We start from the raw sequence: 17,658 nt of genomic DNA, 5'->3' as shown, positions 1-17,658 counted from the left end.
TTCAGTGGTTTGCTGCGGGCATTTGCCTCTGTATTTGCTGTATTCTGGCTGTGTCTCTCAGGAGAGATCTACATCTGGCTCCTGTCGGCCTGTACTTCTTTGCTTCATCCATCTTGTCTAAGTGGGTGGCTGTATATGTATGAGCCACATGTGGGGCAGGCTCTGAATGGGTGTTCCCTCTGTCTCTGTTTTAATCTTTGCCTCTCTATTCCCTGCCAAGGGTATTCTTGTTCCCCTTTTAAAGAAGGAGTGAAGCATTCACATTTTGATCATCTGTCTTGAGTTTCATTTGTTCTAGGCATCTAGGGTAATTCAAGCATTTGGGCTAATAGCCATTTATCAATGAGTGCATACCATATGTGTTTTTCTGTGATTGGGTTACCTCACTCAGCATGATATTTTCCAGTTCCAACCATTTGCCTATGAATTTCGTAAAGGCATTGTTTTTGATAGCTGAGTAATATTCCATTGTGTAGATGTACCACATTTTCTGTATCCATTCCTCTGTTGAAGGGCATCTGGGTTCTTTCCAGCTTCTGGCTATTATAAATAAGGCTGCTATGAACATAGTGGAGCATGTGTCTTTTTTATATGTTGGGGCATCTTTTGGATATATCCACAAGAGATGTATAGATTGATCCTCAGGTAGTTCAATGTCCAATTTTCTGAGGAACCTCCAGACTGATTTCCAGAATGGTTGTAGCAATCTGCAATCCCGCCAACAATGGAGGAGTGTTCCTCTTTCTCCACATCCTCGCCAGCATTTGCTATCACCTGAGTTTTTGATCTTAGCCATTCTGACTGGTGTGAGGTGAAATCTCAGGGTTGTTTTGATTTGCATTTCCCTTATGACTAAAGATGTTGAACATTTCTTTAGGTGTTTCTCAGCCATGTGGCATTCCTCAGCTGTGAATTCTTTGTTTAGCTCTGAACCCCATTTTTTAATAGGGTTGTTTGTCTCCCTGAGGTCTAACTTCTTGAGTTCTTTTTATATTTTGGATATGAGGCCTCTATCTGTTGTAGGATTGGTAAAGATCTTTTCCCAATCTGTTGGTTGCCGTTTTGTCCTAACCACAGTGTCCTTTGCCTTACAGAAGCTTTGCAGTTTTATGAGATCCCATTTATTGATTCTTGATCTTAGAGCATAAGCCATTGGTGTTTTGTTCAGGAAATTTTGTCCAGTACCCATGTGTTTGAGATGCTGCCCTAGTTTTTCTTTTATTAGTATGAATGTATCTGGTTTGATGTGGAGGTCCTTGATCAACTTGGACTCAAGCTTTGTACAGGGTGATAAGCATGGATCGATCTGCATTCTTCTACATGTTGACCTGCAGTTGAACCAGCACCATTTGCTGAAAATGCTATCTTTTTTCCATTGGATGGTTTTGGCTCCTTTGTCAAAAATAAAGTGCCCATAGGTGTGTGGGTTCATTTCTGGGTCTTCAATTCTGTTCCATTAGTCTATCTGTCTGTCTCTGTACCAATACCATGCAGTTTTTATCACTATTGCTCTGTAATACTGCTTGAGTTCAGGGATAGTGATTCCCCCTGAAGTCCTTTTATTGTTGAGGATAGTTTTAGCTATCCTGGGTTTTTTGTTATTTCAGATGAATTTACAAATTGTTCTGTCTAACTCTTTGAAGAATTGGATTGGTATCTTGATGGGGATTGCACTGAATCTGTAGATCGCTTTTGGTAAAATGGCCATTTTTACTATATTAATCCTGCCAATCCATGAGCATGGGAGATCTTTCCATCTTCTGAGGTCTTCTTCAATTTCTTTCTTCAGAGTCTTGAAGTTGTTATTGTACAGATCTTTTACTTGCTTGGTTAAAGTCACACCGAGGTACTTTATATTATTTGGGTCTATTATGAAGGGTGTTGTTTCCCTAATTTCTATCTTGGCTTGTTTCTCTTTTGTGTAAAGGAAGGCTACTGATTTGTTTGAGTTAATTTTATATGCAGCCACTTTGCTGAAGTTGTTTATCAGCATTAGTAGTTCTCTGGTGGAACTTTTGGGATCACTTAAATATACTATCATATCATCTGCAAATAGTCATATTTGACTTCTTTTCCAATCTGTATCTCCTTGATCTCCTTTTGTTGTCTGATTTCTCTGGCTAGAACTTTAAGAACTATATTGAATAAGTAGGGAGAGAGTGGGCAGCCTTGTCTAGTCCCTGATTTTAGTGGGATTGCTTCAAGTTTCTCTCCATTTAGTTTAATGTTAGCAACTGTTTTGCTGTATATGGCTTTTACTATGTTTAGTTATGGGCCTTGAATTCCTATTCTTTCCAGGACTTTTATCATGAAGGGGTGTTGAATTTTGTCAAATGCTTTCTCAGCATCTAATGAAATGATCATGTGGTTTTGTTCTTTCAGTTTGTTTATATAATGGATCACGTTGATAGTTTTCCATGTATTAAACCATCCCTGCATGCCTGGGATGAAGCCTACAGGATCATGGTGGATGATTGTTTTGATGTGCTCTTGGATTCAGTTTGCCAGAATTTTATTGTATATTTTTGCGTTGATATTCATAAGGGAATTTGGTCTGAAGTTCTCTTTCTTTGTTGGGTCTTTGTGTGGTTTAGGTATAAGCGTAATTGTGGCTTCATAGAAGGAATTCGGTAGTGCTCCATCTGTTTCAATTTGGTGGAATAGTTTGGATAGTATTGGTATGAGGTCTTCTATGAAGGTCTGATCGAATTCTGCACTAAACCCGTCTGGACCTGGGCTCTTTTAGGTTGGGAGACCTTTAATGACTGCTTCTATTTCCTTAGGAGTTATGGGGTTGTTTAACTGGTTTATCTGTTCCTGATTTAACTTCGGTACCTGGTATCTGTCTAGGAAATTGTCCATTTCCTGCAGATTTTCAAGTTTTGTTGAATATAGGCTTTTATAGTAAGATCTGATAATTTTTTGAATTTCTTCTGATTCAGTAGTTATGTCTCCCTTTTCATTTCTGATTTTGTTAATTTGGACACACTCTCTGTGTCCTCTGGTTAGTCTGGCTAAGGGTTTATCCATCTTGTTGATTTTCTCAAAGAACCAACTTTTGGTTCTGTTGATTCTTTCTATGGACCTTTTTGTTTCTACTTGGTTGATTTCAGCTCTGAGTTTGATTATTTCCTGCCTTCTACTCCTCCTGGGTTTATTTGCTTCTTTTTGTTCTAGAGCTTTTAGGTGTGCTGCCAAGCTGGTGATATATGCTCTCTCCAGTTTCTTTCTGCAGGCTCTCAGAGCTATGAGTTTTCCTCTTAGCACAGCTTTCATTGTGTCCCATAAGTTTGGGTATGTTGTACCTTCATTTTCATTGAATTCTATGAAGTCTTTAATTTCTTTCTTTATTTCTTCCTTGACCAGGTTATCATTGAGTAGAGCATTGTTCAACTTCCATGTATATGTGGACCTTCTTCCCTATTGTTGTTGAAGAAGCCCGCGGTGGTCTGATAGGATTCATGAGATTATTTCTATCTTTCTGTAACTGCTGAGGACTGTTTTATGACCAATTATATGGTCAATTTTGAGAAAGTACCATGAGGTGGTGAGAAGAAGGTATATCCTTTTGTTTTAGGATAGAATGTTCTATAAATATCTGTTAAGTCCATTTGGTTCATGACTTCTTTTAGTCTGTCTATATCTCTGTTTAATTTCTGTTTCCATGATCTGTCCATTGATGAGAGTGGGGTATTGAAAACTCCTACTATTATTGTGTGAAGTGCAATGTGTGCTTTGAGCTTTAGTAAGGTTTCTTTTATGTATGTTGGGGCCCTTGTATTTGGGGTATAGATATTTAGGATTGAGAGTTCATCTTGGTGGATTTTTCCTTTGATGAATATGAAGTGTCCTTCCTTATCTATTTTGATGACTTTTAGTTGAAAATTGATTTTATTTGATATTAGAATGGCTACTCCAGCTTGCTTCTTCTGACCATTTGCTTGGAAAGTTGTTTTCCAGCCTTTCACTCTGAGGTAGTGTATGTCTTTGTCTCTAAGGTGTGTTTCCTGTAGGCAGCAGAATGCAGGGTCCTCGTTGCATATCCAGTTTGTTAATCTATGTCTTTTTATTGGGGAGTTGAGACCACTGATGTTGAGATATTAAGGAATAGTGATTATTGCTTCCTGTTATATTCATTTTGGATGTGAGGTTAAATTTGTGTGCTTTTCTTCTCCTTGTTTTGTTGCCAAGATGATTAGTTTCTTGCTTTTCCTAGGGTGTAGCTTGCCTCCTTATGTTGGGCTTTACCATTTATTATCCTTTGTAGCACTGGATTTGTAGAAAGATATTGTGTAAATTTGGTTTTGTAATGAAATATCTTGGTTTCTCCATCTAGGTGAATTGAGAGTTTTGCAGGATATAGTATCCTGGGCTAACATTTGTGTTCTCTTAGGGTCTGTATGACATTTGTCCAGCATCTTCATAGTCTCTGGCGAAAAGTCTGGTGTAATTCTGATAGGTCTGCCTTTATATGTTACTTGAACTTTTTCCATTACTGCTTTTAATATTCTTTCTTTATTTTGTGTATTTGGTGTTTTGACTATTATGTGACAGGAGGAGTTTCTTTTCTGGTCCAATCTATTTGGAGTTCTGTAGGCTTCTTGTATGCCTATGGGTATCTCTTTTTCTAGGTTAGGGAAGTTTTCTTCTATGATTTTGTTGAAGATATTTACTGGTCCTTTGAGCTGGGAGTCTTCACTCTGTTCTATACCTATTATCCTTAGGTTTGATCTTCTCATTGAGTCCTGGATTTCCTGTATGTTTTGGACCAGTAGCTTTTTCCGCTTTACATTATCTTTGACAGTTGAGTCAATGATTTCTATGGAATCTTCTGCTCCTGAGATTCTCTCTTCTATCTCTTGTATTCTGTTGGTGAAGCTTGTATCTACGGCTCCTTCTCTCTTCTTTTGGTTTTCTATATCCAGTGTTGTTTCCATGTGTTCTTTCTTGATTGCTTCTATTTCCATTTTTAATTCCTTCAACTGTTTGATTGTGTTTCCTGGAATTCTTTCAGGGATTTTTGTGATTCCTCTCTGTAGGCTTCTACTTGTTTATTTATGTTTTCCTGTGTTTCTCTAAGGGAGTTCTTCATGTCTTTCTTGAAGTCCTCCAGCATCATGATCAAACATGAATTTGAAACTAGATCTTGCTTTTCTGGTGTGTTTGAATATTCCGTGTTTGCTTTGGTGGGAGAATTGGGCTCCGATGATGCCATGTAGTCTTGGTTTCTGTTGCTTGGGTTCCTGCGCTTGCCTCTCGCCATCAGATTATCTCTAGTGTTACTTTGTTCTGCTATTTCTGATAGTGGCTAGACTGTCCTATAAGCCTGTGTGTCAGGAGTGCTGTAGACCTGTTTTCCTGTTTTCTTTCAGCCAGTTATGGGAACAGAGTGGTCTGCTTTCGGGCGTGTAGTTTTTCCTATCTACAGGTCTTCAGATGTTCCTGTGGGCCTGTGTCTTGAGTTCACCAGGCAGGTCGCTTGGAGCAGGAAGGTTGGTCTTACCTGTGGTCCCGAGGCTCAAGTTTGCTTGTGGGGTGTTGCTTATGAGCTCTCCATGAGGGCAGCAACCAGGAGGACCTGCGCTGCCCTTTCCGGGAGCCTACGTGCACCAGGGTTCCAGATGGCATTTGGTGTTTTCCTCTGTAATCAGTAATGTGGGCAGGGTGTAGTCTCTTCGGGTTTCCCAGGCGTGTCTGCCTCTCTGAAGGTTTAGCTCTCCCTCCCACGGGATTTGGGTGCAGAGAACTGTTTATCAGGTCGGTCCCTTCAGGTTCTGGCAGTGTCTTGATTTATTACTTCTTATTGATGATTGTAAAAGAATTCCTAAAAGTAGATTAGTATTTTTAAGCTCTTTTACAATAGGACTGCTATTATGTTCTCTCTGATAATCAAAATTGCATTGAGAACTCTGCCATGCTTAAAGTGTTATGAGTTAATTGCTTCTGCAATACCAAGCAGGAATCTACAAATTAGAGCCCATTCTAAGAGGGTATAAACCAATTAACCACAGTTCATAAAAAGGGAATGAGTGATTTACTATAGGTGGAAGGACTGAACATAAAAAATTGACTGGATTTGCCTATAGGAAATTCCACTAATTCCTTTGTCACAAAAATTACAGCTTTTAACTCTCTCCATGAACCTGTAGAGCCTTTGACAGATGATGACAAGTTATCCTGATAATTACTCTTAACGGATATGCATATAAACATTCCCTGTTATCAACTTATTATTCAACTTATGATTTGAATTCCTGTGCAAGCTTGAGGTGAACTTTTTACCATGTGATACTGTGTTCAGAAAGATATACAAATGCTGAGGACAAAGAGAGAGAAAGATTTTTAGACAGAACTGAACAGAACAGAACTCAAGAAGAACTTAGAAGTAAAGGCATAGTGTTGAAAGTAAGGCCTTGAGAGTAAGGAAATTATTGTGACATAAGAGCAAGAGGAAAGGAGATAAGAGGAAGAGAGCAAAGAGAACATTTTAAGCGAACTTTTTGGAGGCAAACTTTTGTAGAAACTTTTTGGAGACCTGAATAACTTATAAATAAAGGTTAAAATCACTTCTCAAGGTGTCCCTTTTCCTGAGCCTTTAACAAGCAACAGGGAGTTAGAGCTGCTCAGTTCCTGCAGACAGAGAATAAAGGCTACTTTCTTCTGTCCCCTGCTGAGGTGTTAAAGCCAGTGACTATAGTGTCTAGCCTCAAGGAAACTCAGGCAGCTCAGCTACAGTAGTAAAGAGACTTAGGCCTGAGATGGGTGTGATGGTTTGTATATGCTTGGCCAAGGGACTGTCAGCATTAGAAGGTGTGACCCTGTTGGAATAGGTTTGTCACTGTGTGCTTGGGTTATAAGGTTCTCATTCTAGCTGCCCGGAAGCCAGTATTCTGCTAGCAGCCTTCAGATGAAGATGTGCAACTCTCAGCTTCTCCTGTACCATGCCTGCCTGTGTATCACCATGTTCCCTCCTTGATGATAATAGACTGACCCTCTGAACCTGCAAGCCAGTCCCAATTAAATGTTGTCCTTAAAAGAGTTGCCTTGGGGTCAGTCCCTGTAGCCACTGCCACCATCACTCCTCAGCCAGCAGCTAGGAGTCACCTCAGGTCTGTGTCTGCAGAGGACTCTAAGAGGCTGCTGACAGTGCAGTTGGATGCAGAGGGCCAGGTGTTCCTCAAGATATGGTATTGGCTTCTCCATGGGTCCAGCCAGCAGTGTCCCTGTGCTGGGAGTGTTTCTACCACTCCGAGGAGACAACATTCAGAGCTCTTGGACACGGTGACCTTGTGAGAGCTGGCGATAATTTAATTCCATCTCTAGGTTTTCTAAGCACATTGAGAACCATGATCAGCTTTACTAAGAAAGAGTTTGACTACTGTATCCTCGGTGAAGGCTTTACTGCTAAGGACATTCTGGACCAAAAGATCAATAATAAAGTTTCTGCCTTTGACAATAGGCTGCTTTCTCTGTTGGGGACCTTGGAGACATTGTAAAGAAGCATCTGGATATTGCCTCTGTATCCTCTGGAAACAGGAATACAAGAGTAGTCAGTGTTAGGAAGCTGCTGGCTTCTGCCTATGTCCAGAACTGATCTGAATCAGTCCCACAGCTCCCTGCACCCAAATCCTGTGGGGTAGAGAGCTGGACCCTCAGAAGTGCAGTCAATCCTGAGAGTCAGAGGACACAACTACTTTCTGCCCATATTCCTGACACAAGAGGAAATTGCCTAGTGCCATCTGTGCCCTCTGGGCGGAGGGACTTGGGAGCAGTCAGGGGCGGGACACTTCCATTGCCTGGGCCCAGAGCTGAAATCCAGTCACCACGTGTGACCTCAGATTTGAGAGCAGAGGTGTGACCTCCTCTTCTGTGCCAGGAGGATTCAGGTCACACCAACTCAGGAGCACCCTATGTTCACGTATCCGGCTGAAAGAAAGCAAGTCTACAGGAGTGCTGACACACAGGCCTACAGGAGGGTCAAGCCACTGTCAGAGACAGCCAGACAGGACAACCCCAGAGCCAACCTGATGGAGAGAGGCTAGTACAGGAACCTAAGCAACAGCAACCAAGTCCACTTGGCATCATCAGAGCCCAGTTCTCTGAGCAAAGAAAAGACTGGATCTCCAAACACCCCGGAAAAGCAAGATTTGGATTTAAAAATCACATTTTATGATGACAGAAGACTTAGGCAACTGTAGCCTCACTGATCTCTCTGGAGGGGGAAAGCGAATAGGTTCTGTGGGCCTACTGAGGTTGAATGTGGACATGAATGAGAATGAACTGGGACGGGGAGGAAAGACAGCATTGAGGGAGAGAAGGCAGAAAGAGACGGCTGGAGTCGAGCATTTGATGAGCAGTATGGAAACCTAATGCCGTGGAAAGTTCCTAAAATATACAAAGGTGATCCTACTGAAGTGTTCAAGTAGTGGGGGAGACAAATCCCCAAGTGGCCCAAATGAAGCATCTAGAGCTGGGATTGGGTTTCATCCAATTGATTGTTGGCCAAAGGGGTCCTATGGAAATCCCCAACAACCCAGGCTGTTTCTATGGAAATCCCCAAACAACCCAGGCTGTCTCCAAGACAGCAGGTTATTCTGCACAGCAAGTCCTGATTGCTGAAAATGACGTGTGCACAACATGATAAATATGGAGACAGTACAGGAAGATACTCTTCTGGCTACCAAAAGGGAAACATAAACACCAACCCAGCCACAAACCTGATCTACGATTCTGTTCTGAGTGCAGAATATGCTAGGACAATGGTAGAATAAAGCCTGTGAGAGCAGCCAAGCAATACTTATTTGATCCACTGACCCACTCCATGAAACAGAGTCCATACCCAGCAGTGCCTTGGTAACCAAGAACCAGGCCACATATCCCAGGGACCTGGGATGAAAGCAAATAGTACTGATCTGAAAAAACAAAACCAACCAACCAACCAAAAAGCCAATGAAATGACTCCTGATGACATCCTGCTATTCTTACAGGTGAGTGCCTTATTCAGTCATCATCAGAGAAGCAGCCTCCTGTGGTGGATGGAAGTGATGCAGTGAGCCACAGCCAGACATTGTGTAGAGGGAGAAACCTGACGCACACAGCTCTAAATGGGACGTCCCCACCAAACCCCTCCCCTCGGAGCTCATATGAGTTCACAGACACTGAAACAGCAGACACGGGCTATAGCAGGTCTGCACCAGGTCTGCACCAGGTCTGCTGCATATGTTACAGCTTTCGGTTCACCTTTTACTGAAGCTAAGTGTGTGAACTCGTAGGTCTCTGATTCTTGTGCCTTCTCTTGGGCTCTTTTTCTTCTTTTGTTTTGCTGTGTCCAAATTTGATGTGATAGCTCTTGTTTTTATTTTACGGTATGTTTTTTTGTCACTTTTGTTGTTTAAGAAAAAGAGAGAAAAAGAAGAAGAGCCTGTGTCTTTAATGGGGCCATTGAGCTTCATTTTGTCCTAGCTCTGCTTAGTGTGAAGTTTCTCATACATGAAAGTAAACAAAGCTCTTTTTTAAATATCTTGTTAAGGCATAATTTTTAGGTTATTCTAAAGTTTTTATTTACAAATATATGCAATTTTAACTGATACAACAATCATAAAATATGAGAGTTTTTGATAGAAATATATAAGCAGAATATTGCCAGTATGCTATTTCTTTTTTTTTAAATTGTCAAAATAATACATTTAATAAAAGAAAAGAAAGTTGGTTTAAACATTTGTTCCCAAAGCCAACTAAATCACCAGGAAGTTTAAAAACACATAGAAAGGGCATGACAAGACAATTTCTCCCCTCTGATCCCAAATGATTCTCATCATGAAGCAGAAAGGAAACTACAGAGTCTTAAAATATTCAAAATGGAATACAACTGAATTCAGACGTTAATATGTTAGGACATATAGGAGCAAACATAACAACCAATTTGGGCACGTACCCTGTTGTTACCCCAATCCCAATCCAGAGCCACTCTGGAAAGCAAATAAATCCGGCAAATAAAGCAAGCATGCTTGCCTAAGCCAGGCCTCTAAGACACTACCTGCAAGAAGTCCAAAAAGACCTGTGCCTTTCCCCAAGGGCGAGCAAGTTTCATTATCCAGTACTGTTGCTACTGAAAACGTAAAACGGCAAGGGACCTCACATACAGTTGGCAGTGAAGACACTGCCCATTATTAGCTATCCAAACGGAAGCTCACCTACCCGGAGACTGCAATGTCCTGTCTTTTTCTAATCATCCCATTATTTCTCTACTAAGACAAGGTGCACAGCTCTGCTTCCTGGTGTTGACCTATCTTGGAATGAATGCATCACAAGGCCAGGAAGCCATACTCAAACGGCTTCCCTTTAACAAAAACTTGGCATGTGTGTTCTTGTCTGGTGTTCTTACCTAAAGAAATGGTTAATCTAACTCCAGAGTTCCAAAACTCACACTCATGGGTGAAAGCTACAGAAATGCTATAAAGCACAGCACTGTCGGCCCTACTCCTAATTTAAAACCTGTAAACACCCTGCTTCATTAAATAAAGACCAAGCCAATTGTGGTGGAATATGCCTAATTCCGGAACCTGGAGAGCTGAGGAAAGAAGATTCCAAGTTTGCAGACAGTCTAGGCTAGTTACCAAAACCCAACCCGTGCACGCTCAGCCGTTCTTTCTCTGACACACAGGCACTCACACACCATTTTTCCCTCCCACACATGCTCTCTGCACCCCCACACCCGCTCAAGCACGGGCATGAGCACACAGAGGAAAACTCAGTACCAATTTCTTTCAGGAATTCAGACGTTCTCTAATACATGAATACCAATCACATACAAAAATGCCTGCTGTCCTGCTAGTCAAAAACTACTGGCAGTCACATAAAACCAATCCAGTGAAGAAAATAACATAAATTACATCGTGAACACGCCATAGCAGAGGTATGGAAACTTAACACAGACAGCCTTCAAGTTGCACATTTTAATTTACAATGTTTACCAGTAAAAAGGATTAGTTACAAAAAGGAAAGCTGTCTGTACAAAATAAGGGTTTTTTTTTTTCACATTCATAAAGAGAACCCACTGTAAATTCTTACCTTGTGAAGTCAACACTCAAACAGCTCACTTTGGTAAAACTATCTTGGAAGGACTAGTAATCCAGGCAAGGTAATAAAATTATCAGCTTCCCAATCCTGTCCAGGAGGAAGAATCTTATGAACATTTTCCCTGTACAGAAAAGCTCTCTGTGCTTGCAGATCCTTAGAAAAGTCAGTGCTCTCAGGAGCCAGCCTGGTACCAGGACGAAGCACAATCTCCTGCTCACACAAATGGCAGTCCTTCCTGAATCTGACAGACACACCTTTATCACAGCTTCAGGTCAGCAGGAGAACCAGGTGGTTCAGGATCAGCCTCTCTCCACTCAATAGTTCATCATATAAATTAAATATGGAGAGGGTCACATGAGAAAGGGGAGCTCTTTTTCAAACTCCCACTTCCTAAAATAATACACATCACAGTTTTAGTGAGCAGAGAAGGGTAAGTCACCCTGTTTGGGCACATTTCCTCAAGGGAAAAACCAAAGTATCAAAAGCCTTCAGAGCATACTGGCCCCATCCCACTGCAGCCAACAGCCTGATTCCAGAATAAAAGCATAAAGAAACTGTATAAAGCCCTGGAGCCTTCAGAACACTTTATTTAGTGATAAGCTGAGCTCTGCCGGTAAAAGCCCACCTATAAAAAGGGAGCAGGTCTGATTCACAAAGTGTATACATGCATGACCCAAGGTAATAAAGACCTTCAAATGCAAAAGATCCTAAAGCTATTGGAACCTCTAATTATGAGCGACCTGTTCAGATGTGCCTCCATTAGCCTTGTTGGGGGGAGGGCAGTAATGGGGGGAGGGTGGGGAGGGGAACACCCATAGAGAAGGGGAGGGGGAGGGATTAGGGGGATGTTTGCCTGGAAACCGGGAAAGGGAATAACACTCGAAATGTAAATAAGAAACACTCAAGTTAATAAAAAAAAACAAAACAAAACAAAAAAAAAAAACTGACCAACACCCATCTGAAGAGGTACTTAACTTAGCATTAACATAAACACTTAACACTTGACCAGAAAAGGCATGGTCCAAAAAACAATTAATTAAAAATTTAGAGTCTGAACCTCTCTCCTCCACCAACTGAGTGAACACACATCCGCAATGATGACCAAATGGAATCAGTGACGTGTGTCTGTCTGGCCATGTGATCAGTGCTGCCAGGGACGTGTGTCTGTCTGGCCATGTGATCAGTGCTGCCAGGGATGTGTGTCTGTCTGGCCATGTGATCAGGAACCTCCTAACACAGCACAGCACAGTACAGCTGCTCTGGGCACACAAGGCCAGTTCACCCCATGAAGAAACACAAGGGACCATGTTTAAACTCATCCCCTGTGTCAGGAACAACTCCACTATGGTTTTGATCGCTCAGCTCAGAGGGATAGGAGGGCAGAGCAACAAGTCCTAACCCTCTTTACTCCCAGTCCTGGCCCTCACTGACTCAGAGGTCCTTTGTGTATAAATACGTGAAAGGCAGCAATGGCGGCACTGCTGACAGGCTGATGAGGCCCCACAGCGGAGAAAGTTCTTCCTCTGCTGATCCAGTCTTCTCCCTACGGTCACAGTCCTGCCAGTGATGGCCAAGGACCATGTGTGAGCCAGCTCTTTGTGACCAATCTTTGGCAAGTCAGTAAGTTTGTCAAAGGCAAAATCCTTCTGTGGACAATGTTAGCTGCAGCTCCGGGGACGTGAGAGAGGAGAGGGCCCTCTGACAGGATTTGGCTCATCAGCCCCGCTTGCCCATTTCATTATGCATATGGAAGGGGAGAGGAGAAGGCACCACAACATGAGTCAGTTCTGAAATCTGCACAGCTGACATTTGTTCTTCACAGCAGAAAGGACTTGAATGAGAATCACGAAACTTGAGGAACACTTGTATTTTCCTTCGGGATTTAAAAATGTGTCTTGTACCAAAAGACTACATTCAGCGTGGGTCAGGTCCACGAGCGGCAGCAAGAGCTCGGCCATTAAGCGTGCCCAGCACTGGGAGGAGACTGTCATCTGCTTAGCATGGCTGGTGAGCAGGCCAGGGCTGCTCCTCACCGCTCTCCAAGTCGGAAGCCCTGGCCCCAGTTGTGTCTCCTGCCTCCGCCATTCTGATCAGGCGCTCGCCTCATGCTTGCAGGGCGCACACCAAACCCCGACACCCCTCCTCTCCTGCTGGGTAGCCAGTGGTACAAAAACTGAGGTGTGGACAGGAAATTCCTTCCTCTCAAATCCATTGGGTATCTGAACATCAGGAAGAAATGAAGATGTCCGACAAGGTTTCCAATGAGCTCATTGATGACCGAGCCTCCAATGATATAGTTGAATCCGAGGACAACCCAAGGTAAGTAACAGGCTTAATTCGTGTTCCAAACCAAAATGATAGAATCAGGTCTCTGTTCAGTTGGGCCAGATGTAAAGTACTGACATGATTTGAGGAATCATCAGCAACTGCATATCCATGGCTAAGCCAGTAATAGTAATGCAGATCCAGTTGAAGAGAAGCATGAATAAATAGTCTGCTGGCCTCCTGTCAAAAGCTCCTGCCTCAAGCCGTGTAGAATACTGATATAAGAAATTTAAATTGACCAAATAAAGAAATCCAGTTCCGGGCCCCACGGGGAAATGAAAGGCGGCAGTGAACGGCCTCCATATCTGGAAGCGATAGAGGAAGGCTTCGGGCCAGAGGAAGAAGTAGGCCGGGCTGATAATAGCGAGCTTGCCGATCAAGGGGACCGTGATTGTGGCAGCAAACCAGTAGTGCGTGATGGCGAGGATGCTCCTGAACCCGTCGCTGATGTCCGACATGGTCGCCGGTCAGGTGGACGGCTGAGCAGCCCTGCATGTCCTCCTGTGCCCACCCCGCGCTTCGCGGCCCGCTGCCAGTGTGCTATTTCTTGTCACCTGTTACTGGATTCCTTCGCACTGAGTGGGATGAGTACAGATTGAATCTAGGGACTGGGACGTGCAAGCAAAGTGATCTCATGCTGGAGCCAGCCCTCTTTTAACGGCAATAAAGAAGGTTTGTACAGCCTGAGTTTAATTAAGATAGAAGTAAGCAAGAGATCAGACTCCTCAGCAGAGGACAGATGCAAATCCAGAAGGCATCTTTCCTGAGGGAGGCTTTTTCCCCACTGGTGTGAAGACTTGGGAAGAGACAAGAGTGCCCTGTAGGTCCTCCTGACTTGTTTGGATATGGATGGGCTGGTTGGTATACAGCCTGTGACATAAAACCCATGCCTAGGACACACCTGCCCTCAGAGTCCTTTGTAGAAAGAGCACGCACTTGTGAATCTCGGTGAGGAAGAAATCAAGAAGTGGACACCATTTCTGGCCATTTTAGGACATGCCTGTGAGAATAAATCCACCCAGGGCTCTCTTTTCCTCACTATCTACCTACCAAGAGGACTAATATTTATCACCGCTAAGTTGCCCTTTGAACTCACTCCACAGCCTATGCAGGCCTTGAACCTGGGATCCTCGTGTGTAGGGTTATGGGCTTATGGCACCAGGCTAGACTCGTTCAAAGCTTCTATTCAAGTGTGTCACTCATTCTATAAGTCTTCAACATTACTGCACAGAGAATCAGGGGAAATAGTAGCTCAGACGTCAGCAGCCTGTTGACTTGACCACCCTTGGAACCTCACAAGCTGTTGCTTAGATGGCTCTCTGAACAGACTGAGGATCACTGTAGAACAGGCAGCCAGGAGAACCCTGAATACACAACAGTAAACACGGTTGCATAAGGAGTCCATGGGTTTCTACAAAAGAGAGTCTGAGATCCAGTCTCTACACTGGAGATTTAAAGCTAGGGCAACAGAGTCGGTGGAATGAGATAACTCTGATCAAGACAAGGGTTCCAGTGGACCATGTTCAAAAGCTCTCACATATTTCACTGAGGGGGCTACCATGGCTTGGCCACCAGAAGCCGTATAAGACCCATGAGTTTGTGGAGCTTGATGGGTCTGTGGAAGATCATCTCCCCATGAGAGCATCAGACATGTGTCATATAATCATGGCCAGCATGGTCTGGTTTGTTTAGACCAGTGAAGTGTGTGTCATTCCTGAGCGATGAGAATACAGATATAGCATGTGCTTTCCTTGCTCTCCCTCGAGCAAGCAATGTCCCTGCTAGTGGCTGCTCAGTGTGTGGAAGTCAGCTCCACAAAGGCATAAAGCAAAGAAAGAAACGAGCATGGTTTCCTATAACCCAATTCCACTTTGGGGTTGTTGTCTGGAACACAGTCTGGCTGCTGATCTTACTTGGAACTGGAAGAGATCGCAATATGACACTAACCTCAGAAGAGACTTTTGTGCTTTGGGTCCCTTACCTCACAAACTCAGTTCCACAGAAGGCTAAGGTTTAGCCAGGGGCTGATAGTATTTAGCAGGAGAAAACAAGGCGACTCCTCAATTTCTTAAGTACCAAACATACACACGCACGCACACAGGCATGCATGCACGCATGCACGCACAAACCCAAATCCCATGGTTGCTATTTGTTTCATCGGATAATCTATCCCCAAGTAGCCTGATGTTCCCAAGAACATTCTGTGCTACAACATCTCAACAGGTGTTTTCTGTAATCTTTTACCTTCTACTCCAAAGTTCTGCTCAGTTTGAGAAAGTTCTGTGGACCGCTGCTAAGAGACTTTCTTCTTCAATGTTTGAATCACCATTAAAACAGCAAGAAGCAGCAAGTGGAATTAAATTCAGTAATGTCATTTACTTAAACCAATTGATCCTAAACATTAGTTCAACATGGAGCCATAAAACTATTTCGGTATTTATTTCTTCTGTTGTACTAAATACTTGGAATATGAGACATATTTATTCTTCCAGCATAGCTCACTCTGAAGTAGCCACATTGCAAGTACTGGGCAGCCACAGGGCTGGTGGCCATGGTGTTGCTAGTGAGCCCCAGAGTTTATGGTTCAGTAATGTGGTTCATTATACTACCACAAGTGTGAGATCTCCTTGAAAAGTTTGTTTTAATTTTTAAAGATTTCGGGTATAATTTAGTGTAAAATGGTTTTGCTTCAATTCTTACTGTATTATTTGCTTCTGTAGAAAGTTAGTTATTACTGTATTACTTATTTGGAAAAGGAATGATGTTAGCCCCATGGCTCTGATTCTTGCTAGTATATTATCTTGATCGCAAGAAGAACTGAGCCAGGGCCTGGAAATTTCTGTTTAAACTTGAGGAGAGAAGATGAGTTAGAAACCTGTAAGTCAATTGTCTTTGTTGAGCTCCCTTTCCAGAGATGAGGCTCTCTCCAATTTACCTTTGAAAACTCTGAGTTCTAAGACTCCTGTTAGGATGAGCTTTCCTTTGGGAGGGTTGGGCTGAATTTTATTATTGTTGATTTTTATATGTGTGTGGGGGTGTAGTGAGCACACAGGCACACATTTGTTTGCACATGCATGTGCCAGAGCACACAATGTAGATGTTACAAGAATGTTGAAGAAGTCATTCTCACCTTCTGCCATACAGAATCTGGGAATGGAACTCCGGCTGTCAGTGATGATGACAAGTGCCTTTACTTCCTGAGCCATCTCACTAGCCCCACCAGTGAGATATGCTAAGAAAACGTGGCCTTTTGTGTTGTTGCCTGTCAAGTAATCTGCCAAGTATTTGGACCCACTATTTCCAAGGCAGAGAATAGCTCTTCTCTGTCCCACACCCTGCCCCCATGGCTGGCCATCTAAACTCCCTGTGCTATTTTTGCCAACTTGATACAAACTAGAGTCGTCTGGAAGCAGGAACATCGGTTGAGGAAATGTTTCCATCTTCCTGGCCTGTAGGTGTAAGACTCTCAGAGAGAATCTTCCCTCAGGAGGGAGATCCTCAAGCCCCAATGACCAGTCCGAGTCCACAGGCTGCAATCTGCAAGAGGATTTTTATTGATCAGGAAGCACAGGTATCTGTGGGCGTCCCAGTCAATTTGGAAGACTGGCGCGCCTAGCAGAACCAGGGACGGGTTTTTATAGTGTATTGGAGAGCAGAAGCAGGCTTACAGAAGCAGATGCACGGTTACAGGGATGTGATTGGTGGAGTAAATGAGGCATACGTGTATGTTACCTATTTTGGCTATAATCATAACAGTGAGTTAGCAAAAAGTACATGGTGGTCAGGGCTTCCGGGGGGTCAGGGACTGTTTCTTTTTCCTACCAGGTGGCCCATGGAGCAGTGCCCATAATTTAGTCTGGTTTCTGCATTTTGTTTTCTTTTCTGGTCTGTTTCGTCTAAATGATGGGTCAGTTTGTCCCACATATCTAAAAACTTACTTTTTACTTCTATAGTTGAGGGCCTTGGGCTTGTACAATTCCCTTTCTGGGAGGGCGTCTTTCATAGGAATGTCTCGGTAGATTGTCTTGATTGTTGACTGGTGTGGGAGGCCCCTGTCCGCTCTGGGCAGTGAAGTACCTGGGCGTGTGGTTCTGGGAGGTATAAGGAAGGCAGCTGAATGTGATCCTGGAGAGAAGCCAGCAAGCAGCACTCCTCCACATTCCCCACCTCTGCTCCTGCCTGAGTGCCTGCTTGGCTTCCCTCAATGATCAGACCTGTGCATCAAATAAATCCCTCCTCCCAGAGTTTACATGG

At 43.2% G+C, this 17,658-nt stretch overlaps 2 pseudogenes; one reads left to right on the top strand and one right to left on the bottom strand.

The window, feature by feature from the left end:
• Positions 1–17,658, top strand: part of LOC134480312 (partner of Y14 and mago-like) — an 81,157-nt pseudogene that overhangs the window by 41,702 nt on the left and 21,797 nt on the right.
• Derl1-ps4 (derlin 1, pseudogene 4) lies at positions 12,928–13,862 on the bottom strand (annotated as a pseudogene).

Source organism: Rattus norvegicus, chromosome 9, assembly GCF_036323735.1.
Source record: "Rattus norvegicus strain BN/NHsdMcwi chromosome 9, GRCr8, whole genome shotgun sequence".
Lineage (NCBI taxonomy): Eukaryota > Metazoa > Chordata > Mammalia > Rodentia > Muridae > Rattus > Rattus norvegicus.
Note: the sequence above shows the minus strand (reverse complement) of the source record. Positions and strands in the feature narration are given on the sequence as shown.